Here is a 26,241-nt window from a genome sequence, read left to right on the forward strand (position 1 = left end):
ATTGTAAAGGAAGAGGGTTTGTACCTTGTGTTTCCAGGGAATAGAACTAAGGCCAGTGGATGGAAGCTACGGGAAGAAAGACATAGTTCAGTTTAAGGAATAATTTACAGTGAAAGCTGTCTAATGATTGAGTAGAAGATAAATTTGCTGTTGCTAGAGGCGTGAGGGCATTGGTTGCCCAGACATTTGGCAGCCATGTTTTAGGGGAATTTTAAGTTGAATTGTTAGCAGCTGCTCCCATATCCTTATTGTAAATTGAAAAGGCAATAAACATCCAAAGTTGACCGTGCTCAAATTTTAATAGACTTCTTGATATAACATTATCAAGTTTGATTATTTTGCAAGCGATAGTAATGCCTTTAGCATGAACCAGCAGATGGACTTCAGCCTTCTTTGCTGCTCTGCTCAGTTCAGCGTCAGTAATGGATAGTGGACCTACCTGAGCAGGTTTCCCTAGGTGAACTGTGTGAGCTGGAATCTTTTTAAAACAGATATAGCCTTTTCTCATCACTGACACGGTTATAAGAACCTGCAAATATATGTGCATTGAAGAGTCGAGTGGGGAGCTATATAAAACTGAAGGAGTGTACTCTTCATGTTAAAATGTGAGTGTCTGTGTTGGCAGGGCCTGTGAAGCACTTCTCTGGGACAGTGTGCAAACCTTGGCACTAACTAATCTCTAAGGACTCCTTCCAGTTGTAAGATTCTTGGGTATATGATCTTCTAATAAATGTTAAGCAGCAGTTTAGAGTTAGAGTAATAGAACCATAGCCAGTTAAAATTGAAAGTTTCAATGGACTGTAATTGTTCCCTCTGAAATTGACCACAGCTTTGGGAATCACAGTTATAATGAAGTCAGCAGTTTGAAATATGTTCTTAACATAGGGGGAGGAGGAGGAGGTGTCCTCATGGTAAAGAGCCACTTCCAGTCTGAAGTGAAATTCTGCTCCCTTCTCATGAAAGAACCTTACTGGGTCCTTTCTGTTGAGGAAACCTCGACACGCTTAAGGAGAGAGAGATTTGGATGGTTAATGAAAATAACATTTGTTGAGTCTGAGCTCATTGAGCTGACTGAAGGGATTAGAAGCTGAGAAAGAAAACTTAGAGCAGTCTGAGCCTCAAATAGTCTAAAACATACCTCCTTATGCTAATTTTCTTTCAAGTTCACAAACTTTTTGGAAGGGTGGTGGATTTATTTTATTTTTAAAATTTTATTATTATTATTATTTTTTTTTACTTTACAATATTGTATTGGTTTTGCCATACATCAACATGCATCCGTCACGGGTGCCCTCCCACCTCCCTCCCCATACCATCCCTCTGGGTCATCCCAGTGCACCAGCCCCAAGCTTCCTGTATCCTGCATTGAACCTGGACTGGCGATTCGTTTCTTATATGCGGGGGTGGTGGATTTAAAAAGAGAAGAAGACACAGTGCATGGAATCTTATGACTAGTTAAAGAAGAATGTAGTCAAGAGTGATGCCGACTTCTCTGCCCTCAGCAAATTCCTACTCATCCTTCACGCTGTAGCCTCCCCCAGCCTCTGATTCTGGGTTAGGCACCCGCCTGGTACTTTACTTAGCCTGTTATAACATCTTTTACACTGCTTTGTTATTGGCTGGTGGTTTTCCAAGCCCCTAGACTATACGCATCAAGAAGACAGGGACCAGTTTTGTGTCTGGGCTTTCAGGGTTGGTTGGATGCATGGTAAGGGTTTTATAAATGTTTGTTGACTGAATAAATAGGAGCCCCTTTACCTTCTCTGGCTTCCCTTGTGGCTCAGCTGGTAAAAAATCCGCCTGCAATGCAGGTGACCTGGGTTGGAAAGATCCTCTGGAGAAGGGAAAGGCTACCCACTCCAGTATTCTGGCCTGGAGAATTCCATGGACTGTATACTCCATGGGGTTGCAAAAGTCGGACATGACCGAGCGACTTTCACTTCACTTCCCTTCTCTTTCATTGTACTACTTACTTGTCTTGGCATTTCTCTGAGATGTTGGTGATGTCTTCATCATGCACTTGTCTTATTAAAACAACTTTTGCAGGCTGGTTATTGGTCATGCTGGGTATTGGGTACAGGGAGGCTCATTGTATTAATCTCTTCCTAATAAAAATATTAAGGAGAGATTAATCCTAAAGGAAATCCACCCTGAATATTCATTGGAAGGACTGATGCTAAAGCTCCAATAATGTGAAGAACTGACTCGTTGGAAAAAGGTGCTGATGCTGGGAAAGATTGAAGGCAGGAGGAGAAGGGGACGACAGAGGATGAGATGGTTGGATGGCATCACTGACTCAATGGATGTGAGTCTGAGTAAACTCTGAGAGATAGTAAATAAAGGATAGGGAGACCTGGCGCATTGCAGTCTTTTGGGGTCTCACAGAGTTGGACACGACTTAGTGATTGAACTAAGTGAATCACTTAGTTCACTAAGTGAACAGATGAAAATGTTAAAAGAACAAAAGAACTTTGACCTCTGTGGAAGTAATTTTCTGAAGAGCTGTTCTCATCTGACTGCAGAGAGGAAAGCATCTGATAGCTAAACTATAACAAGCTCTTATTACTCTCTCATGGCTGTTGGCATTTTCAGCTGGGGATAGTTTGTTTCTCAAGCTACAGTTCTTTGGGAATTTACTCTCTGAATCCTTGTTCTCCATAAAATTTTTAAAAATTGCCTTTATTTCAATTATCTTTCAAAACTAGCATAAATAAAGTCTGGATCTTCTGGATGATGAGATTATTGCTGAGCTTGGGCACTTCACTTTGAATCTATACCAGATTATGTTCTTTAGTCGCTGAATCGTGTCCTCTTTGTGACCCCATGGACTGTAGCCCACCAGGCTCCTCTGTCCATGGGATTTCCTAGGCAAGAATACTGGAGTGGATTGCCATTTCCTTCTCCAGTGGATCTTCCTGACCTAGGGATCAAACTTGCTTGTCCTGCATTGGTGGGCATATTCTTTACTGCTGAGCCACCAGGGAAGCCCCATACCAGATTATGCTGCCATAATTATTGTATATTCATGAGAAAATGTCTTAATAGAATTGTCTTCCTACCTAATAGCTGTAAAGACACTGTACAAATGAGGATTTTACACTGGAGGAAAGTGCCGAGAGTATGTGCTGTGTAAGCTGGTACCATACATTGTGAATAGTGGTTTAGTTTTAGGAGAGTATTCCTTAACTCACTGAGTTGATGTCATTAATCTGAGTATTATTTTCTATTTGTAAAAGTTTATTTTTGGTTTTATTTATTAAAATTTTATTAAAGTTTTATTTTTTTACACCATAAACGTTTTGTATTGGGGTATAGCCAATTAACAATGTGATAGTTTCAAGTGAACAGTGAAGGGACTCAACCATAGATATACGTGTATCCATTCTCCCCCAGACTCTCCTCCCATCCAGGCTGGCATGTGACACTGAGCAGAGTTCCATGTGCTATACAATAGGTTTTTGTTGGTTATACATTTTAAATATAGCAGTGTGTACATGACCTTCCCAAAGTCCTTAACTGTCCCTTCCCTCCAGCAACCATGAGTTTGTTTTCTAAGTTTCTGAGTCTCTAAAAGAGTTTTTTTCTTATATCTAGTTTATCATTAACACTTGGAGTCTTTTTTTTTCTTTTTTTTTTTTAATTCACATTTGAGAAATCTTTCCTTGAATTCACAGGCATCAATCTCTGAGGCCTAACTTAACAGGCAGATTAGGGAGGGAGCTTGTTTGGCCCAGGAGGCTTCTGTCCTTTTCCAGGTGTGCTGTGTAGGTATAGAAAGATAGGAGCAAAGGCCAAGTGAAATCTGACTTCAGATGTTCTTTAAGGATTGACTATGGCCAGGATAATCAAGTATGGAGAAGTATCAGGGTTTATAAAAGGTCAAGAAAAGAAAGGATCGAATAAGAGGTCATGAACTCAGAGCTGTGCTGTCCAAATAGTAACTGGTAGCCACACGTGCCTATTTAAATTTAAATTAAAATTACATAAAACTAAAAACTCAGTGCCTCAGGCACTATAGACGCGGTGCAAGTGCTCAGTAGATAAATGTGCCTTGGGGCTACTGTGTGAGTCGGCCATATAGAACGCTTGTTTTCATTATCAGTAAACCTCTGTCGGACATGCTGCCCTCGAGGGAGCAACAGTGGGAGCAAGGGCAGCGTGAAGGTGATAGGGAAGAAGTGAGAACCAGGTCACGTGAGCAACAGTGCTAACGGGATCCCCAGTTCTCGGTGTCCCACACTTCGCTTGTTTCTGAGGATCTTGACAGTTTTAAGGAGTACTAGTCAGGTATTTTGTAGAAGGACTTGTTGGGAGTTAAGGGTTTGAGGAGAGGGCCGCCAAGTGTCTCTCTCGTCGTCTTGTGTCAGGGGTACGTGACTTCATGAGTGTTGATAGTAACCTTGATCACTTGGCACAGGTAGGCAGTCCCTTGGTTTTAAAGCTGTGCTTTTGCTCTCAACTCCCAGATTTATTTTGCAATCCAGATTTTCTTGCACTCTGGATTTATGCATCCAACTACAGGTTTTAACAGCTCTATTTGGACCCCTCACAAACATAGGGTTCTCAAAACTAGACATTCCCCCGCCCCATGCTCTCCAAATCTGCATTTTCTATAGTCTTTTCCACTTCAGCTAAGGCACTTCTGTTTTCTAGTTGTCCAGGCAAAAAAAAAAGAAAACAAAATCACTTCATGTTATCCTTGTTGCTTTTACTATTTGGTGTAGTCTATTAGGAAATCATGCTTACTTTAGCTTCAAAATATTCCAGGATGTGGCCATTCAGCAGTCTCTGCCTCTCCTGCCTGAGCCACCATCGTCTTATTTTGAAGAATTACACCAGCTTCCTAACTGCTCTCCATGGTGTTTTGCCTCCTTAGAATCCATTTTCCACCCAGCAGATTCATCTTTTAAAAAGAACCTTACATTTACATGCAGAAAATTGCACATATTATGGGTTTGTGGTGAATTTTCACAACTTAATCACATCTATGTATGCCGTACCCAGAGCTGAAATCGGCATGTGACTAGCTACTCCTCACATCCACCTGCAGACACTGATCCCCCAAGGATGACCACTGTCTAAGAGCACAGGTTAGTCTAGTCTGTTGTTAAACTTCATGTAAATGGAATCATACAATGTGTAAGTTGAGTCTGTCCTTTATGCAACATTATGTGTGTGAGATCCATCCACAATGGTGCGTGAAATTTGGTTTCTTCTCATTGCTGGGAACTATTCAGTTGTGTTCAGTTCAGTCGCTCAGTTGTGTCCGACTCTTGGCAACCCCATGGACTGCAGCATGCCGGGCTTCCCTGTCCATCACCAATTCCCGGAGCTTGCTCAAACGCATGTCCATCGAGTTGGTGATGCCATCCAACCATCTCATCATCTGTCGTCCCCTTTGTGTTAATATACCACAATTTATTAGGGCTTTCTTGGTGGTGCAGACAGTAAAGAACCTGCCTGCAGTGTGGGAGACCCAGGTTTGATCCCTGGGTTAGGAAGATCCCTGGAGAAGGAAATGGCAACCCACTCCCATATTCTTGCCTGGAGAATCCCATGGAAGGAGAGGAGCCTGGTGGGTTACAGTCCATGGGCTTGCAAAGAGTCAGACACGACTAAGCGACTAACACATACACACCACAATTTATTGATCTGTTCTACTGTTGATGGACTTTCAGATAGTTCCCAGTGTTTGGCTGTTATAAATCATGCTGCTATGAATGTTCTAGTACCTGGCTTTTGAGAAATACATGTATACATTTATGTATAAATTTATGATGGGGATATACCTAGGAGTGAGATTTTTGATTCAGTATGTACTAGCCTCATGGTGTGTATGCTCAGTCATGTCTGACTCTTTGCGACCCCACGGACTGTAGCCCACCAGGCTCTTCTGTCCATGGGATTTCCCAGGCAAGAAGACTGGAGTGGGTTACCATTTCCTTTTCCAGGGGATCTTCCCGACCCAGGGATTGAACCGGGGTCTCCTGCATTGCAGGCAGATTCTTTGCCACGCCACCTGGAAAGTCCAGTGTTAGTGTATATTGTCTCAGTCTTAACATATAGTGTGTATATATATATCTATAAGCCTTAGCATATATTGCCAGTTTTTTTTTTTGGCAAGTGATTATACACCAGCAAGTGATCTTTTAAAGAGTAAAAGTTAACTCCTATTGCTGTAACTCATTTGAAGACCCATGGTTCATTAGCTCATGCAGAGTAATAGCAAAAGTACTTAAATGCACATAAGGCCCTAAATAGCTGGTTTTCAACTTGTCTTTGAACATGCTAAGCGCATGTACATCTTAGGGCCTTTGCATTAGCTGCTTTCCCACCTCCTCCGTTCTTTTGCCACATATCTGCATGGACTTCTCCCTTATTAACTCCAGATGTCTGCTTAAATGCCACCAACATATATAAATGCTGGAAAAATTTCATGGACAGGAGCCTGGGGAGCTACAGTACATAGAGTTGTGGAGAGTCAGACGTGACTGAGCATGCACACATCCATCTGTGTATTTTGCATTACTTTTCTTCTTACCACTTAATTCTTGGCCTATCTGTATGTTTAATACATCTAAAATATTTTGTGTGTCCCCACTAGACTTAGTTTTTTGTTAATTGCTTATCAGAAACAGTGGACATTAATAGCTTCCCAGTAAATAGTTGAATGAATAAATGAATTCAGGAAATAGTTATAGTTGTAATAGACATAAGGCATCTAGAAATAGAAATTTGGGGAGAATGGAAGTAAGGCAAATGAGGTTAAAAATTGGTGAAAATTTTAATTTTTATTAAAATAATAGCTTCAAAAGACACTGGGCTTATGATTCAAAAATAGCAGCCTTCTGTCTCCTCCCAACTCCCCAGATTTGACTACTTTCTAGCTGTTTCTTATGCTATTAAATTTGATATTTAAAAAATCTATGGTTAAATCGCTGTCTTTTATATTTCAGTTTTAGATCTTATTTGAGGGCTTTCTACACTGGAAGATACAGATCTACTTTTCTTAAACTTCTTTCTCCCTCCAGCACACACACCCTTTACCCCTATCCTCCCAGTATAATTGTCCAAAATTTAAAAATGTTTTTAAGTTGTTAAAACATGCTTTCAGTTGTCTTCACAAATGTCACTTTCTCGGGGAATTGTTCTCTAGCTTCTCATGTCAAATGTTTAGTGTATACATTATTGTAAACATGAAAGTTTTTCTGTATGAGCCAGGTTATATGTTATGATCACATCTTAGGTTTTTTTTTTCCTGGAATTTGCCATAATTCTCATTTTTTTTGTTTGCTTATTCTTCTTCACATAACTAACTTCCTATCCTCATACTCCTTGCCAGGATTCTAACACACATTGGGTTATATATTAGTTCTTTAGGTTGTTTTGGAAGCATTTGTCCTAGAATTGCCAACAGTAACTATAGAACTGTAGCAGCCTGTTGCTCTGAATCTTCCCTTCACAAATTAACCTAAAAATTATCTTTTTTCCTATGTTTAAATCCTTCACTTCTGGATCCCAAATCAGAGTCTTTCTTGGTTTACTCATTTCTCTTGGGAGGACATATCCTTCAGTAGTTTCCAGAGAAAAGATACAGGAATAGTAATTTTTAAAGATCTTGTGTATAAGTTATCTGTTGCCATAGTAATGCTGCATGGCAGATGACTGAGAAACATCAGTTGCTCACAATAAGTATTTGTTCAAAACATTTCTAGGGTGGTTGGTTTGGGGGCTCTGCTGACTTCGGGAGTTTGGCTATCTTTTGGTTTTGGCTGGGACAATTGCTGTGACCTAGCTCTGTTTCAGGAGTCTCATCCTCCCTGGGGACAGGCAGTCTAGCCAAGGTGTGATATTTACCTGGTGATGGCAGAAGGCAACCAGGTAAGCTTACGTGCCTTTCTTGTATTTTAAATATACCAGCCGACTATAGTTTCAAAATAGGATGTTTTTAAATGTGTAACTTATTTGACCAAAAATAAATATCTGTGCAAATATGCAGAGAAAAAATTTAAGATAAGCAGCGTCCTTCAGATACCGGATTAAATGTTACTTTCTCAAGAGGTGGTGTTCTTTCCCTTCTTGTATTAGGTAAAATTCTCCTCTAAGTCTTTTAACATTGTTACTGTTCTTTCACAGTATTTATCACACTAGTTATTTGTTCATACTGCTCTATCCCTCTAGAACTTAACTTTCCTGGAAGACAGGGGCCATGTCTTTCAGAGGGTTAGCCTAGAGCCTGCCATAGTGAAGTATACAATACATGTTAGCTAAATGAGTCTGGTTACATGTCAGGAACAGGAAATATTAGGATTCTTTTTATTGAATCTTTGTATGTGCAGTGTGTCCCTTCTTCAAGAATTTGGCAGAAAAGAGGAAAAACATTACCAATTTGTGGGAAAGATAAGCTCGCTTCTCTTTGGGCTTTTTGGTGGGTGGCTGCACTCCCCTGAGTAATCAAGGCTGTGAAGCTTTGATTAGTAGTGTATTGTTTGTGGCTTTAGATTACAAGGAATTGTTTTCAACAGTGTGTTAGTTACGACTCTGGGACTTGTAAACAGCTGGAAACAAGCGTGTTTCTACTGGTATATATGAATGTTTATTATTCTGAATTAGATGACAGTACTTTGATATTTCAGATGAGTGTTTGAAGAACATGTGTTTAAACTCAGCGACTGAGTTGCAGTACACTTCTGTGATTGGTACTGTATTCTGTAAACTTCTACTGTAGTGTGAACTTTTGAATGTATAAAAAATTAACCTTAAACTAACCTAAGTTATAGAAGATCTTCTCTAAATGAACTCAAAAACTAACTGTAAAAAAACCGTTCCTCAAACATGAGCTTTGTAGGTTTAAATAACTATCCAATTTACAATGTACTATTTAATCATTTCCCAGCTTTTTCATAATTTGCAAAGATCATATATTTGTGACCCACTGTTTGATCAACACAGACATTGACTTTGTTTAGACAGGAACTTGTGATAGAGCTAGAAATTTGTACCCAGGATTGAAGCAGACCTTGCTTGGGTGTGGTCTAAATATTTCTATTTCTTATTAATGCCAAGTTTTTGTCTTCTGCTTTTTTGATCAATTAAAATGGTAAATGTAGGTGATCTTTTATATAATGAAATTTTAGATCTTAAAGGGACAATAACATCTCAGTCTAACCTTTCCATTTTATATAGCACTTGGGTTGTAAGTTTTATGAGAATGCTGTTGACTGGCAGTAGTTGTTCAGTAAATATTTGTTGAATGAGTAAATAAACAAATGTAAATTATAGGTAAAGAATGAAGACAAGAGATTTTAGAGATTCAGTTCAGTTGCTCAGTGGTGTCCGACTCTGGGCGACTCCATGGACTGCAGCACGCCAGGCCTCCCTGTCCCTCACCAATTCCCTGAGTTTACCCAAACTCAGGTCCACTGAATCGGTGATGCCATCCAACCATCTTATCCTCTCGTCCCCTTCTCCTCCTGCCCTCAATCTTTCCCAGCATCAGGGTCTTTTCAAATGAGTCAGCTCTTTGCATCAGGTGGCCAAAGTACTGGAGTTTCAGCTTCAACATCAGTCATTCCAATGAATACTCAGGACTGATCTCCTTTAGGATAGACTGGTTTGATCTTGCAGTCCAAAGGACTCTCAAGAGTCTTCTCCAACACCACAGTTCAAACGCATCAATTCTTCAGTGCTCAGCTTTCTTTATAGTCCAACTCTCACATCCATACGTGACTACTGGAAAAACCAAAACTTTTAGTAGATGGACCTTTGTCGGCAAAGCAATGTCTCTGATTTTTAATATGCTGTCTACGTTGGTCATAACTTTCCTTCCAAGAAGTAAGCATCTTTTAATTTCATGGCTGCAGTCACCATCTGCAGTGATTTTGGAGCCCAAAAAAATAAAGTCAGGATTCAAAAAGCTTATATAATTAGTGGGACAGCCAAGGCTAAATGGGCCAATTTAAGAAAGCTGAAGAGTAGCATGACTATAGAAAGTGTTATAAATGAATAGAATTCAGAGAAACACTAGTAAAAATAATTTCTATTATCATAGTTCCCAGTAACCATTAACGGAATTCCAATATTTTAAGCTATAGCAGTGGCTCCAAATATGTGTTCAAAATTTTTGCAGGGAAAAAAAAATTGATGTTATTAGTGATTTTAAAGAAGTATGTATAAAAAGTTCACGAAATAGTCTTTCTTTGACAGTTCAAGTCCACAATATAACTTAAATGTAATTGTGTGACTACATTTTAGTCATTGTTAAGGACTGAAAGACTGAATTTTGCTAACATTTTCTAACACGTAAAAATGTAAAAGAGAAAGATCTTTCTTTTCTACAGCAAGTGGACAAAATTCTTGCTTTGTGTAGGAAATCTTGGCAGACCTTGAGAATTCTGAATTGCTCTAATTGTTTTGTCTTTTTTTTCCCCTCAGAAGAATTTTAATAGTTTGTTGTGTTTTTTTTTTTTTCTTTCTACATGATTTTCCTCTTCTCACCCTCATGTTTAACTTATTTAGGACTCCTCTTCTGTATTTACATAGTTTGTCTGATACAGTCAATTCTTCTTAAAACATTATGGAGAACACACAAGTTATTTTTCCTCCCAGTTCTCATCATCAGAGTTAGATATCAGAAGTCTTTCTGGTCCCTTGCTTCTGTGTGAATGACCCAAGACAGGCTGGAAGACCAGTCTCATGTGTGTTCTCTTTGGTATTCTCTGGGTATATTCTTGGCTAATGTGCCACTCTGTACCACTTCAGATTCTTCCTTGGGTTCTCACTGACTGCTCTTAGTCATATTCCTTCTAGTCATCAATTCCTCCAATGTCATGACCAAGTCATCAGTACCCAGAAGCGCCTAGTGTTTAAGTAAGCACTTAATGGCTTATTCCACAATAGTGTCTTTGTTTTGGTTTTAAATTACTAGATCAGATTGATGAAAAAGCTTTTTAAGCTACAGTGTTATCAGTTCACAACATGTCGTGACTGAACATGACTGAACAAGGGACAGTCGTAAAAGCAGAATTGGGAGCATGGAGGACTTGCCTGGTTCTCTAAGCAGAGAATAAGCATGGAAAGTTATGACCAACCTAGATAGCATATTCAAAAGCAGAGACATTACTTTGCCAACAAGGGTCCATCTAGTCAAGGCTATGGTTTTTCCAGTGGTCATGTATGGATGTGAGAGTTGGACTGTGAAGAAGGCTGAGCGCCAAAGAATTGATGCCTTTGAACTGTGGTGTTGGAGAAGACTCTTGAGAGTCCCTTGGACTGCAAGGAGATCCAACCAGTCCATTCTGAAGGAGATCAGCCCTGGGATTTCTTTGGAGGGAATGATGCTCAAGCTGAAACTCCAGTACTTTGGCCACCTCACGCAAAGAGTTGACTCATTGGAAAAGACTCTGATGCTGGGAGGGATTGGGGGCAGGAGGAGAAGGGGACGACAGAGGATGAGATGGCTGGATGGCATCACTGACTCGATGGACGTGAGTCTGAGTGAACTCCAGGAGTTGGTGATGGACAGGGAGGCCTTGTGTGCTGCGATTCATGGGGTCGCAAAGAGTCGGACATGACTGAGGGACTGAACTGAACTGAACCAACTGATGAGAGGCCTCAGACTTTGTATCATCCGTCACCTTGGAAACCCATAGTTTCTTATGCCTGCTGAACTGGGTCTGAGTCCTGGACGTTATTCTGCGCTTGTCCTGATTCACTCACCTGAAGTGTTCAGTGCCTGTTTTGGTTTATAGGACACAGATTAGCTGTGAGGTTCCAGCTGCCCTGTTTTACTTGGAAAAAGTCCTCATGTCTTGCCACTGAAACCTAAAGATGACAAAAATGGTGCATTTGCTTTAGATTTGAGTGTGGGTAGCTCAGATGGTAAAGCGTCTGTCTACAATGTGGGAGACCCGGGTTTGAGCCCTAGGTTGGGAAGATCCCCTGGAGAAGGAAATGGCAATCCACTCCAGTACTATTGCCTGGAAAATCCCATTGACAGAGGAGCCTGGTAGGCTACAGTCTATGGGGTCGCAAAGAGTCAGACACGACTGAGTGACTTCACTTCACTTTGAGTGTGGGTAGTCCCCGTTGGCTTAGTGGATAAAAAATCTGCCTGCAGTGCTAGAGACACAGAAGACGCGGATTCGATCCCTGAGTCGGAACCACAGGGTCACAAAGACACAACTGAGTGGCTAAGCACGCATGCATGCAGTGATGGTATTTTGTGAGACCTCAGAAGCCCAAACTGGACCCAATGTGAAAGTTACAAGGAAGTCAGTTTTAGCCTAATTCCAGCAGAATTTCTAAGTAGAGCTGTTAGAAAGTGTTTTGAGTTGGCTCCAGATGTATAGTTACATTGGGTGATTCAGCAGAAGGCAGATAAGCAAATTGGAGAGTTTTGTTGGGCAGTGTGGGTGAGGGGCTAGACGATACACTAGTGGTGAGATTTTTGACTCAGGTGTAAATGTTCAGGTTGCAGACTAATTCAGAGAGCAGACAAGTTGACAAACCTGGCGATTTGTTAGTAAGGTGAATTTGCCAAGGGAGGGTGTACTTGAAAGAGCAGAAGCCCAGACACCAAAGCCCGTATTTAAAAGGTGAAAGCAGAAAGTGGAACTGCTGAAGGAAAACATTGAGAGGAAGAAAACTGAAATAGTTTAGAGTACAAAGGCCAAGGGGAGAGAGTTGGAAGAAGAAATAAGAGAATAACATAGAAACTGGTTTACCCTGAAGCAGTTGTCCCCGAGGTGAGTTGCATGCATAGCTAACAGATTGCAGTAGGACTCGCATGTTTATTCAAACATAAGTATATAAACACTTAAGTGAAGTCGCTCAGTCATATCCGACTCTTTTCGACCCCATAGACTGCAGCCTACCAGGCTCCTCTGTCCATGGGATTTTCCAGGCAATAGTACTGGAGTGGATTGCCATTTCCTTCTCCAGGGGATCTTCCCAACCCAGGGCTCGAACCCGGGTCTCCCGCATTGTAGACAGACGCCTTTACTGTCTGAGCCACCAGGGAAGTTACTTAAGCTTATTATTGAAGGTGTTTCTTAATGTACATAATGCATTAATTTAGTAATATTTGTGTATAATTAATAATATAGAAGAGACATGGTCAACATTTAACTAACAGAATATGCAGTAAAAAATGATTTGAGTCCTCTCTCCAAAAAATAAAATGCTCTAGGTCTCTTCCATGCTTGCTGCTGCTGCTAAGTCGCTTCAGTCGTGTCCGACTCTGTGCAACCCCAGAGATGGTAGCCCACCAGGCTCCCCTGTCCCTGGGATTCTCCAGGTAAGAACACTGGAATGGGTTGCCATTTCCTCCTCCAATGCATGAAAGTAAAAAGTGAAAGTGAAGTCGTTCAGTCGTGTTCGACTCTTAGCGACCCCATGGACTGCAGCCTACCAGACTCCTCTGTCCATGGAATTTTCCAGGCAAGAGTACTGGAGTGGGGTGCCATTGCCTTCTCTGCTTCCATGCTTATAGATATCCAATTTAAGTTAAATTTTTTTTTTGTTTTAAAACAATAAAATTTGCCATATTAGCCATCTTTAAACACACAGTTCTGTGGTATTAAATATATTCACATTGTTGTGTAATCATGACCTCTTTCTATCTCCATAATTCTTTTCATCTTATAAAACTGCAACTCTATACCCACTAAACAGTAACTCTCATTTTCCCCCTACCCACATCCCCTGGTAACCACCGTTCTACCTTCTTTCCTCATGATTTTTTGACTACCTGAAGTACCTCATATAAGTGGAATCAGACACTATTTGCCTTTTGGTATTTTTGGCAAATACAAAAAGGCTTAATTAGCAGAATGTCCTCAAGATTATTGCAGTGTATTGCAGAATTTCCTTCCTTTTTAGGATATTCCATTATGTATACATACCACATTTTCTTTATCTAGTTTTCAGTCCGTGGACACTGGCTTGCTTCTTTGTTTTGGTTATTGTGAATAACACTGCTATGAATATGGGAATGAAGCCAGCTCCCCCACACCCTCCTCTGGGTTTTTCTTTTTAGTACAGACCTGGAAGTGGAATTGCTGGATCATATCGCAATTCTACTGCTAATTTTTGGAGGGACTACCAGCAGTTTTCTATAGCGCCTGGACAATTTTACTTTCTCCACGTCTTTGTCTATATTTATTTTCTGGTTTTTCAATAGTAGCCATCCCACTGGGTATGAGGTGGCATCTCATGGTAGTTTCAATTTGCTTTTCCTGAATGACTAGTAGTGTTGAACATCTTTTTGTGTACTTCATGGCCATTCATAGATCTTTAGAGAAATGTCTATTCAAGTCCTTTGCCCATTTTTAAATGGGTTGTTTTATTGTTCGAGCTTTAGGAGTTATATATGCTGGATATTATTCCTTTATTAGATAATTTGTAAATATTTTCTCCCATACTGTGGGTTGCTGTTTTACTCTTATAGTATCTTTTGATGTACAACATTTAAAATTTTCCCAGCAACCTATTTGTCTATTTTTTTCCTTTTGTTTACTATGCCATTGGTATCATATCTAAGAAATCATTGCCCAATCCACTGTTGGGAGGCTTTTGTCCTATATTTTCTTCTAAGAGTTTTATACTTTTAGGGCTCATATTTAGGTCCTTGATCCATTTTTTGAGTTAATTGTTGTATATGGTGTTAGATAAAGATACAGCTTCATTCTCATGCATGTGGATATCCATTTTTCCCAGAAATATTTGTTGAAAAGAATATCCTTTCCCCACTGAAGTTTTGGCACCCTTATCAAAAATTATTTGTCCATATATGCAAGGATTTTATTTCTGGGCCCTCTAGTAGATTGCATTGTGTATATGTCTGTCTGTTTACTAATGCCACACTTCTTTGATTATTGTAACTTTGTGGTAAATTTTGAATTCAGGAAGTATGTCTTCCAGTTTTATTCTTTTTCAAGATTGTTTTGGCTACTTGGGGTCATTTTGAGATTCCATATGAATTTTAGGATGGGTTTTTTTGTTTTGTTTTTCCTATTTCTGCAAAAATCATGATTGGGATTTTGGTAGGGATTGCATTGAATCTATAGTAGCTTTGGGTAGTATGGACATCATAATAGTGTTAAGATTTCCAATTAATGATCTTGGGATGTTTCTATTTATGGCCTTAATTTCTTTTTATCAATATTTGTAATTATCATTGTACAAATCTTTCTATTGGCTGACCCCTAAGTATTTTATTCTTTTTGATACTATTGTGTATAGAATTGTTTCTGTGAACAGAATTGTCTTTGTAATTTTTTACCTTTTTAAATTGTTCATTGTTATATACAGAGAAATGAAACTGAATTTTTTTTTGTGTTGGCTTTTGTGTTTTGCCACTTTAATGAATTTGTTTTAATAGTTTTTTGGTATGTCTGGAATCTTTAGGATTTTCTACATATAAGATCATATCATCTGCAAAGAGAATTTTACTTCTTTTCCAATTTGGATGCCTTTCTTTTTCTAGCCTAATTGCTCTGAGTGAACCTCAAATACTGTGTTGAGCTGAAATGCTGAAAGTGGGTATCCTTGCCTTGGTCCCGATATTAGAGGAAATGCTTTCAGCCTTGAACCATTGAAGATGATGATCTCCATGGGTTTTCACATACAGCTTTTATTATGTTGAAGTAGTTTCCTTCTGTTTGTAGTTTGAATGTTCTTATCATGAAAGGGTGTTGAATTTCTGTCAAATTCTTTTTCTGCTCAATTAAGATGATCATGTGGATATTCTTCCTTCATTCTGTTGATATGGTGTACTACCTTTTTGGTCTGTTAAACTATCCTTACATTTCAGGAATAAATCCTACTTGTTCATGGTGTATAATCGTTTTAATATGCTGCTGACTTCTGTTGCATTTTGTTGAAGGTTTTGTCATCAGTGTTCATAAGGAATATTGGGCTGCAGTTTTCTTACCGTGTCCTTATCCAGCTTTGGTATCAAAGTCATGCTGGCCTCTGAGTGAGTCTGAAAATATCCCCTCCTCTTCAGTCTTTTAGAAAAGTTTGAGAACTTTTGGAGTTAGTTCTTTAAATGTTTAGTAGAATTCATCAGCCAAGCCATCAGGTCCAAGGCTTTTCTTTGGGGATTTTTGATTATTGATTCAGTCTCCTTATTGGCTATAGAAATAACCAGATTTTTTAGTTCTTCATAATTTAATCTTTGTAGCTTTTGTGGTTCTAGCAATTTGTCCCTTTCATCTAGATATGATTTGTTGGCATCCAGTTGTTCACATCTATCCCTTTTATATCTGTAGAACCAGTGCTACTGTCCCTATTTTCATTTCTGATTTTAGTAATGTGAATCTTTACAGCTTTGTCCCCACCCTCTTTGGTTGTTGATGTCACAAAACTAATGTCTTTATACATAATACACTCTAAAATGAACTTATAATTCCTTAAAAATGCACTGATCTAAAATTATACAGAAAAGAAGATTTGGAGTGAGAAACCCAAATTACAGTAATACTAGCTTTTGTACTGTTTGTTTTTCTTTAAATGTTTTAGTCTCTTAAATCATGTAGAAGAATGTAGTTACAGACCACTGTTACAATAATGCTAGGCTTCTGTAATTGTGGATACACTCAGCTTTATTGAGATTTGTATTTCTCTATAGGCTTCAAAACACTGTCTGGTGTCCTTTCATTTCACCCTGTAGGACTACTTGAGCATTTCTTGCAGGGCAGATCTGGTGGTTACATACTTTCTCAACTATTGTTTGGGGAAGTCTTGCTTTCTCCCTCACTCTTAAAGGACAGTTTTGCCAGAAACAGAGTTCTCATTTGATAATTTGTTTTCTTCACTTTGCAGTATCAGCCCATTGCTGTTATTTCTGAACTTTCTGGCAAGAAGTCTGGTAATCTTATTGAGGATCCCTTTATGTGATGGGTCACTTGTGTCTTGTGCTTTCAAGACTCTCTTGTCTTTTGAAAGTTTGATTATAATGTGTCTTGGTGTGGGTTTCTTTATGTTCTTATTTGGAGTCTACAGAGCTCCTTGGATGTTTGTAGTCTGTATTTCATTAAATCTGGGACGTTTTCAGCCATTATTTCTTCAAGTATTCTCTCTTCCCTTTCTCTCTTTTCCCTCTGTGACTTCCTCTATACTTATGTTGATCTTCTTAATGGTGTCCCACAGTTCCCTTAGGCTCTGTTGGCTTTTCCTCCATCTTTTTTCTTTTCTTTAGACTCAGTAATTTCTATTGTCTTATCTTCAAGTTCACGGAGTCTTCTGTCTACTGAAATCTGCTTTTGAATCCTTCTAAGGAACTTTTCATTTCAGCTATATACTTTTGAGCTCCATCCAGAACTTCCTTTTGGTTCTGTCATTTTATTGATATTTCCTTTCATTCACACTTTGTTTTCTTGGCTTTTTCCATATCTTTCTTTAGTCTGTTGGGCATCTTTAAGACATTTCCTTTGAAGTCTTTGTCTAGTGTATTAGCCATTATGTCTTTTTTAGGGACAGCATCTATTGATTTTTTTTTTTTCTCTGAATGAGCCGTACTTTGCTGTTCCTTTGCATGCCTTATGATTTATTTTAATGGACTCTTGAGTATAATAATGTGGTAACTCTGGAAATCAGATTTCCCCTTTCCCTAGGGCTTGCTTGTTTTTCTTATTGTTTGTTTTTGATTTTAATTGTTGTACACAGTCCCTTTGCTGAGGATCAGCCTGAGATGGGAACCAAAGGTCTTCCCAGGTCTTTTCTGAGCCTTTCTCAGGGCACACATAGTCACTTTCTAATTTTTTTCATATATGCAGTTGTTTTTAAATGTCCTAGTCTTTAATGTCTGGCTCCAAAGGGGAAAAAAGTGAAGAATGAAGGGGGAGAAGGGACCTGGCCTTTCATATCCCCTGGAAGTCTTCTCAGGTACAAGGGAAGGGAACTGCAACAGGGTAGGGGAGGCACAGTGGCTGCTCACCTCTGTGATCAGAAGCAGTTATTGGCAGTCACAGCAGGGACCCCCGGTGTTTGGAGCACAGGGTCCTTCATGCCCACCCTAGTTCCCACAGGCTGTGGGCAGTGGTTCCAGGAACACATGTGCAGTTGTCTGCTAAGGGTCTGGGAGTGATGAACGGGTGGCTCCTACTGTGCTAAGAGCCAAGATTGACTGCAGTTCATCACAGTTTATCATCTTACCTTCCCCTGGAAGGTGTAAGCATTCAAGGTTCCAAAATAGTTAAATAGATTCCACCAGTGCAGTTGGCTAGGTGGGAAGACACATTCTGGTGTGTTATACGTTGGCGACTTCTCCAGAATCCTCTCCCCCATTTAGTTTTATAATATTCACTCATCATTAGAGCAACTATACTCCAATTAAAAAAAAAATCATGCTAAGCAAAAGAAGGCAGTCATAAAAGACCATATAACGTATGATCCCATTTATACAGAATGTCTAGAATACGTAAATCCGTGGAGACAGAAAGAATGTAGATCAGTGGTTGCCTAGGACTGAGCTGGGGGTTGGTGGAAAATAGGGAGCGACTGCTAGCGATTGTGGGGTTTCTTTTTGGGGGGCAATGAAAAGATTTTAAAGCTAGATTCTGTGATGGTTACTTGAAGCCCTTAAACTGTACGCTTCATGTGGATGAACTTTAGGGTATGTAATTTCTAACCCAATAAAGCTGTTTTAAAAAACAAAAAAATAGTCACTTGTCAGATCTTGGCTGCGTATTTCCTTTTTGCCTAACTGTAATGGTTTATGTAATGAAGGTCTAGAAACACGTAGAAGATACCATCCTGACTCTGGCTAAGAACTCTGTCTCGTGAAGGCAGGATCTCCCTTATCTACTGCTGCCTAACAACCACTCCCAAATTTAGTGGCTTAAAACCACCACCACTTTACTGATTGCGATGCTGTAGTTCAGAAATTCATCATAGGTGGTGGTCTCTGCTCCAGTGATGTTTGCTGGGCTCACTCAAGGGGCTGCATTCACCTGGTGGCTGGAAGGTAGGAGGTGGCCTCACTCACGTGTGGCTTTTGTCCTGGTTGTCACCTGGGCCCTTCTGTCTGCATGGCCTTCTCTCCAGCAGGATAGGCTGAGCTTCTTCACGTGGTGTCTGGTTTCCTGGACGGTGGAAACTGTCAGCTTTCTTAGGCCCAGAGTTGACACAGCCGTCACTTCTGATAATTCTGTTGATTGAGTCACAGGGCAGCTCAAGTTCAGGTAGAGAGGAAACAGATTCTACCTCTTAATGGGAGGAGTAGTCCTGTGTCTGCAGGTTTAGGAGGAGTTGGGGGTACCTGTCTTTGCAGAATATCTACCACAGGAATCTTGGTAGATAGACCACCCGCAGTCACTTGACTCAATGTAGAATCAAAACAACTGAATTATACTGAAGTTCTAATTGAATGTGAGCTGTCCAGGGCATCACTTCTCCCCTTTTCGAATGCATGCTCCATGTAGGCAGGGTTTTTTATGTTTGGTTCATTGCTTTATTCCAGCTGGACAGCAGCACCTGGCTTTGACAGAGGCTCAGTAAGTATCTATTTTGTGGTGGTGGTAACAGAAGAAGGATTGGTGTGGAGCCACTCCAATAGAGAAGCTGCTCCAAGTCTGGGAAAAGAGTAGTGGGTATGAATCAGTGTCTCAGAGGTGGGGAGACAACATTTATTCACTATTCTGCAACATGAATTGAGGCCGCCTACGCCCGATGTGAGGGGGAAGGAAGAGCCCCTCCCTTGAGGAAGGGGATCCCAATATCTCAGTGCCTGACATGCGCTAAGTCATAGACAAGAGTGGGGTCCTCCGGGGGTGATGGTGGAGGCTTCAGCATGGGTGCTTGGATGGGACTGAGCAAGGTGAGTGTGATGGAAGTGTGACTGAAACAGAGCTGAAGACAATGATAAAAAATGATGGGTATGGGATATGAGTGTGACTGAGAAAGTCCAGAGGCTTGAAAATAGTCACCTACAAGATGTATTTTTCAGATAAATGGTAAGAATCTCCCCCTCTAAGTCCTTAAACATGGGTGTTATGTGATGGAAACTAGATTTGAGTTTCTGAATTTTGGTGCAGAAATTTTTTGTCAAAGAAGGCAGGCCATTCATTATTAGGATTGGTGAATTCACTGATGGTGGTTATTCACCTTATGTAGTTTTAGAATGCTTTAGATGTTTGCAAAGAGCATTGCCAAATACATGTGCTTGGGTGAAAGGGAAAAATAAGAGCACTGGTATGTGGCAGTGTCTTGCTCCCCTTCTTCCTGAGCAAGTGATCTCGGCTCCTGTTTGTGGTGAGTGAACCAGGAAAGAAGAGAGACGAGCGTTCCGAACACTGAGTTCCATTAGGTAAACAGAAGTATTTTTAAAGTCCTCTCCCTGAATCACTTCTGTCCATTCAGACAAGCAAACCCCGGTCGCTGAAGCCCAGGCAACATGTTCAGATGAACCGGGGAACTGTTCGTTATCTTTTCGGTCATCTTGAAAAACTCCTGAAGAAAAGTACTCTTCCTTCAGTGAGTAAGTTCTGTCTTATCTAAAAACGTAGCTGTGGTCTTTTTTCCTTGCCTCTTCCCCTGAGGCTGCTTCAGCAAATAATTTTTTTAAATTGAGGCTGGCCTGTTGTGCCAGGGAAGAAAAAACTCTTGTGTGAGTTCCTAGTTGAAGTGAGTGATGTCTAACTACACTAAGAAGATGAAACACTTAAATGTACTTTGGGTTTTTTAAAATGTCCTCTTCACTCATTTGTTGAACTCTAGGGCTCCTCGTTCTTTGAAGGTAATTAGTATGGTAGGAAGAGTATCTTTTTTTTAAAAAAATTTGATTTGTGGTCATGCTGCACAGCATGCTGGATCCTAGTTCCCCAAACCAGGGATCGAACCTCTGTCCCCTGCAGTGAAAGCACAGTCTTAACCACTGGACCACCAGGGACGTCCCTCGTGTCATTGCAGTCCCTTACATTTCCAGTCCCTTGGGCTTTCAGGTGGACCGGGCATAAGGCCGGTGATAGCAGTGAGGAGAGAACAAGCCCAGTTCCTAATCTAGAACGCTCGTCACCAACCCTGCATACTGCGTTTCTTTTGTGTAATCTTTTTTTTAGCCTGTTAGTTCATGTCTTTTGTTAACCAGTGTAAAATTACTTGTTTTCTGGTTTCTTGAAACAGCAGATCAGACCACATAGGCCACAATAGCATCTGTCAAAGTGACTGGCCATAAAAGCCAGCACCCACATTCATCTGAAGGGCACTCCCTCAGAAGGTGGCTTATTTTTACCATTCTCATCTACCTTACGGTATTTTGGGACAGCCAGCTTAACCTTCTTTCTCTCATTCTTTTCGGAGTGGTGTAAGATTCTCTCTTAGCACCACCACACAAGATGAAGAGTGGCCTCCTTTGGATGTTGAAGTCAGAGTCCGTCTTCCAGTTGCTTGCCAGCAAAGAGAAGTCTTTGATCAGAAGGAAATTCCTTATCCTGGATCCTGGTCTTTACATTTTCTGTTGTATCCAGGGGTTCAACCTCCAGAGTGATGGTCATCACGGTAACCTGCATCTTGGCTGCTGTTCCTTGGTGGATGGTGGATTTAGTGTAACCTCGATCCTCTTTCTGACCTGTCCACTTTTTGAATTGTGAGGTGTGAGAGGAGTGTCTTCATCCCTTCCTTAATGTGCAGTGCCTTGATTGGTTGTTTGAGGGGGTGGACTTTTGAAGATCTTTGCAGAAATATACTATATTGTTTCTTTTACCCCATCCTCCAACCAAACGGAGAGGTTTCCTTATTGTTGGAGAGTGAGAAGAGATCTCTAAGACTGAGACCTGTCAGGAAGGAAGAACTCTCCCTCTACCCTTTTAGGTTCTTCTGGCTAGGCTAGGAATTAAATTGACATGAGTCAGATCAACAAAAGAAACTAAAACTTTTAAAATTTATTTTTAAAATTAAAGGATAATTGTTTTACAGAATTGTCTTGGTTTCTTCTAAACATCAACATGAATCAGTCATAGGCATACATATGTATATGTATCCCCTCCCTCTTGAACACCCCTCCCACCTTCCTTCCCACGCCTCTAGGTTGCTATGGATCCCCAGTTTGAGTTCCTTGAGTTGTGCAGCAAATTCCCACTGGCTATCTATTTTACACATGATAATGTAAATTTCCATGTTTGGAAAAACTAAAATTTAATTTTGGATTGCCAGATGGGTTGAGGATATGGAGGGGAGAGAAATAGGTAAGGGATATTAACAGGTACAAACTTTCAGTTGCAAAATAAATGAGTCACAGTCATGAAATGTATGATATGGGATATAATCAATAATTATGTAGTATCTTTGTATGGTGATAGGTCATAATGACTTATTGTAGTAATCCTTTTGAAATGTTTAGAATTATCAAATCACTGTTGTGTAATAGGAACTAACATTTAATAATAGGTTAACTATATTTCAAGAATAAACCACAGATCAAATTTGTGGTTACTGGAGGTGGAGGGGAGAAGGAAGAGGAATTGGATGAAGGCAATGAAAAAGTAGAAACTTCCAGTTATCAGAAAAAGAAGTCCTAAGGAACCTGATTAAACTTAAAAGCTTTTTGCACAGCAAAGGAAACTATAAGCAAGATGAAAAGACAACCCTCAGAATGGGAGGAAATAGCAAATGAGATAACTGACAAAGGATTAATTTCCAAAATATACAAGCAGCTCAGACAACTCAATACCAGAAAAACAACTCAATCAAAAAGTGGGGAGAAGACCTAAAGAAGACATTTCTCCAAAAAAGGCATATAGATGGCTAACAAGCACATGAAAAGATGCTCAACATCACTCATTATTAGAGAAATGCAAATCAAAACTACAATGAGATACTACCTTACACCGGTCAGAATGGCCATCATCTAAAGGTATATAAACAATAAATGCTGGAGAGGGTGTGGAGAAAGGGGAATGCTGTTTCACTGTTGGTGGGAATGTAAATTGATACAGCTACTATGGAAGATGATATGGAGATTCCTTAAAAAAACGAGGAATAAAACTACCATATGACCCAGCAATCCCAGTGCTAGGCATATACCCTGAGAAAACCAAAATTGAAAGAGACATGTATCCCATTGTTCATTGCAGGACTATTATTTATAATAGCTAGAACATGGAAGCAACCTAGATGTCCATTGACAGATGAATGGATAAAGAAGTTGTGGTACATATTTCACAATGGAACAGTACTCAGCCATAAAAAGGAATGCCTTTAGTTCAGTTCTAATGAGGTGAATGAACCTAGAACCTATTAAACAGAGTGAAGTAAGTCAGAAAGAGAAAGATAAATACATATTCTAACGCATATGTACGGAATCTAGAAAAATGGTACTGAAGAATTTATTTACAGGGCAGCAGCAGTGGAGAAACAGACATAGAGAATGAACTTCTGGACGTGGAGAGAGGGGAGGAGAGGGTGAGATGTATGGAAAGAGTAACATGGAAACTTACATTACCATATGTAAACTAGATAGCCAATGGGAATTTGCTGTATGGCTCAGGAAACTCAGTGGCTCCGTATCAACCTAGAAGGGTGGGATGGGGAAGGAGGTTTAAAAGGGAGGGGCTATATGTATACCTATGGCTGATTCATGTTGAAGTTTGACAGAAAACAGCAAAATTCTGTAAAGTAATTATCCTTCAATTAAAAAAAGAAGTCCTAGGGATGTGACAGTTAATACTGTGTTACATATGAAAGTTGTTAGGATTTACTACCAAGAATTTTCATCACAAGGAAAAACTTTTTGTATCTATATGAGATGATGGATGTTTACTAATTATAACAAGATTAGTAAACATTCATCAGCTCATGGATATTTTGTGATGATTTCATGATGTCAAATTAATACTATACATCTTAAACTTATGCACTGCTGAAGTATGTTAAGTATATATCATAAAATTGGAAGAAAAGTATTTGTTACACATGAAAATTGCATATATGTGAGAGGATCAGCGTCCCTATATATGTGAGCGGTTGAGAGACAGAAAGGTAAAATGAAGTACACATGCCATCCTGAACTAAGAAATGGTGTAAGGTGCTGGGCTGGGGCCTCAGAAATTGTGGTCCTAGGAAATTTGTCATTTTCAATGAGTGTGTTCTCTCTCTTCTTCTCTCTCATGAAATCCTTTCTAGCTAAAATGAGATAGAGATAATTGGAGGAAATAAGACATTGATTAAAATGGATATTTTTATTAATTATTTTGGATTGCCTTCTTTTTAAATTGTGGTATATGATCTCAGGATTTGAACTGTGACGTCTGATTTTCTCCCATTACGGTGATCTCCCACGTTTCATCATTGGTTTGCTTAGGTCTTAGAATTTTGATTACTTTGTTTCTTAGTTTCCATCGTATGTTAAAAAGCCATACTAACTTTAAAAATATTTGAGGGAGTAGAGGGAAGGCCGGTCTAAACTAACTAGCTTAAAATTATAAACACAGTATTTTTCTTTTTTTAACTGCTTTAAAAATTTTTACATATCCAGTATATTTTACTCTTTTAAGGTTGTCATTAATTATCTATTTTATACATAGTGTCAACAGTGTATATATGTCAATCTCAGTCTCCCAATTTGCCTCGCCCCACCCTCCCCTTACCCCTTGGCATCCATACGTTTGTTCTTTGTCTCTATCTCTATTTCTGCTTTGTAAATTGTCTATACATGTTTTCAGATTCCACATATATGCATGGGATAATATGTGATATTTGTTTTTCTCTTTCTGACTTCACTCTGTATTAGTCTCTCTTTTCAACTGTGTCTCTACAAATGACCCAGTTTCGTTCCTTTTTCTGACTAGTGTTCCACTGTGTTTATGGACCACATCTTCTTCATCCATTCCTCTGCTGACGGACATTTAGATTGTTTCCATGTCCTGGCTCTTGTAAATAGTGCGGCAGTGAATGTCGGAGTGCGTGTGTCTTTTTGAATTAGGCTTTTCTCTGGGAATACGCCCAGTAGTGGGATTGCTGGGTCGCATGGCAGTTCCATTTTTAGTTCTGTAAGGAGCCTCCATAGTGTTCTGCATAGTGGATTTATCAGTTTACATTCCCACTAGCAGTAGGAAGATTCCGTTTCCTCCACACCCTCTCCATCATTTACCATGTGTGGACTTTGGGATGATGGCCGTTCTGACCAGTGTGAGCTGATATTTCATTGTAGTTTTGATTTACATTTCTCTAATAATGAATGATGTTGAGTGTCTTTCCATGTGTTTGGCCATCTGTATGTCTTCTTTGGAGAAATGTCTGTTTAGGTCTTCCACCCATTTTTTGATTAGGCTGTTTTTTTGATATGGAGATGCATGAGCTGTTTGTTTATTTGGAGATTAATCCTTTGTCACTTGCTTTGCTAAACAGTGTTTTTCAAGGAATGTGTATTATCATTTGTGTGTATATGTGTATATCAGTTCAGTTGCTCAGTCGTGTCCGACTCTTTGTGACCCCATGGACTGTAGCATGCCAGGCTTCCCTGTCCATCACCAACTCCCGGAGCCTACTCAAACTCATATCCATTGCATTGGTGATGCTGTCCAACCAGCTCATCCTCTGTTGTCCCCTTCTCCCACCTTCAATCTTTCCCAGCATCAGGGTCTTTTCAAATGAGTCAGCTCTTCGCATCAGGTGACCAAAGGAATGGAGTTTCAGCTTCAGCATGAGTCCTTCCAATGAATATGCAGGACCGATCTCCTTTAGGATGGACTGGTTGGATCTCCTTGCTGTCCAAGGGACTCTCAAGAGTCTTCTCCAACACCACAGTTCAAAAGCATCAATTCTTCGGTACTCAGCTTTCTTTATAGTCCAACTCTCAAATCCGTACATGACTACTGGAAAAACCATAACTTTGACTAGATGGACCTTTGTTGGTAAAGTAGTGTCTCTGCTTTTTAATATTCTGTCTAGGTTGGTCATAGCTTTTCCTCCAAGGAGTAAGCATCTTTTAATTTCATATAAATAATTATTTATATATGTATGTATAAAATGTAAACCACATGTTACCTTGCATGATCTTTAAGGAATTTTCAGTTACCTGAGTCTTAATTTTGCATGTATATAGATATGTTTAAGTGCTTGAGGCTACTTTGAAAGAGTTCTTAGTAGTTTAACCAGTAGTAACCCTTAAGGTCTTGGATGTGCTCTTAGTAAACTTTCTTTTTTTAGTTCTCATAGCCAGGGTGAGAGTCCATTTAGCTCAGTTGTATGAGTGATTATATTATTAAGTAGAGTGGCACTACTAGGGCTTCAGGAGACTCT

General features: G+C 39.7%; 1 protein-coding gene and 1 pseudogene across 5 annotated transcripts in view; one reads left to right on the plus strand and one right to left on the minus strand.

The window, feature by feature from the left end:
• CNNM2 (cyclin and CBS domain divalent metal cation transport mediator 2) overlaps window positions 1-26,241 on the plus strand; it is a 182,640-nt gene that overhangs the window by 50,436 nt on the left and 105,963 nt on the right. The window lies entirely within an intron of this gene.
• LOC147344253 (ubiquitin-ribosomal protein eS31 fusion protein pseudogene) lies at window positions 21,099-21,497 on the minus strand (annotated as a pseudogene).

Source organism: Bos grunniens, chromosome 26 (genome assembly GCF_055505025.1).
Source record: "Bos grunniens cultivar Pamir isolate PY7600 chromosome 26, Bosgru_T2T1.0, whole genome shotgun sequence".
In the NCBI taxonomy this organism is placed as follows: domain Eukaryota; kingdom Metazoa; phylum Chordata; class Mammalia; order Artiodactyla; family Bovidae; genus Bos; species Bos grunniens.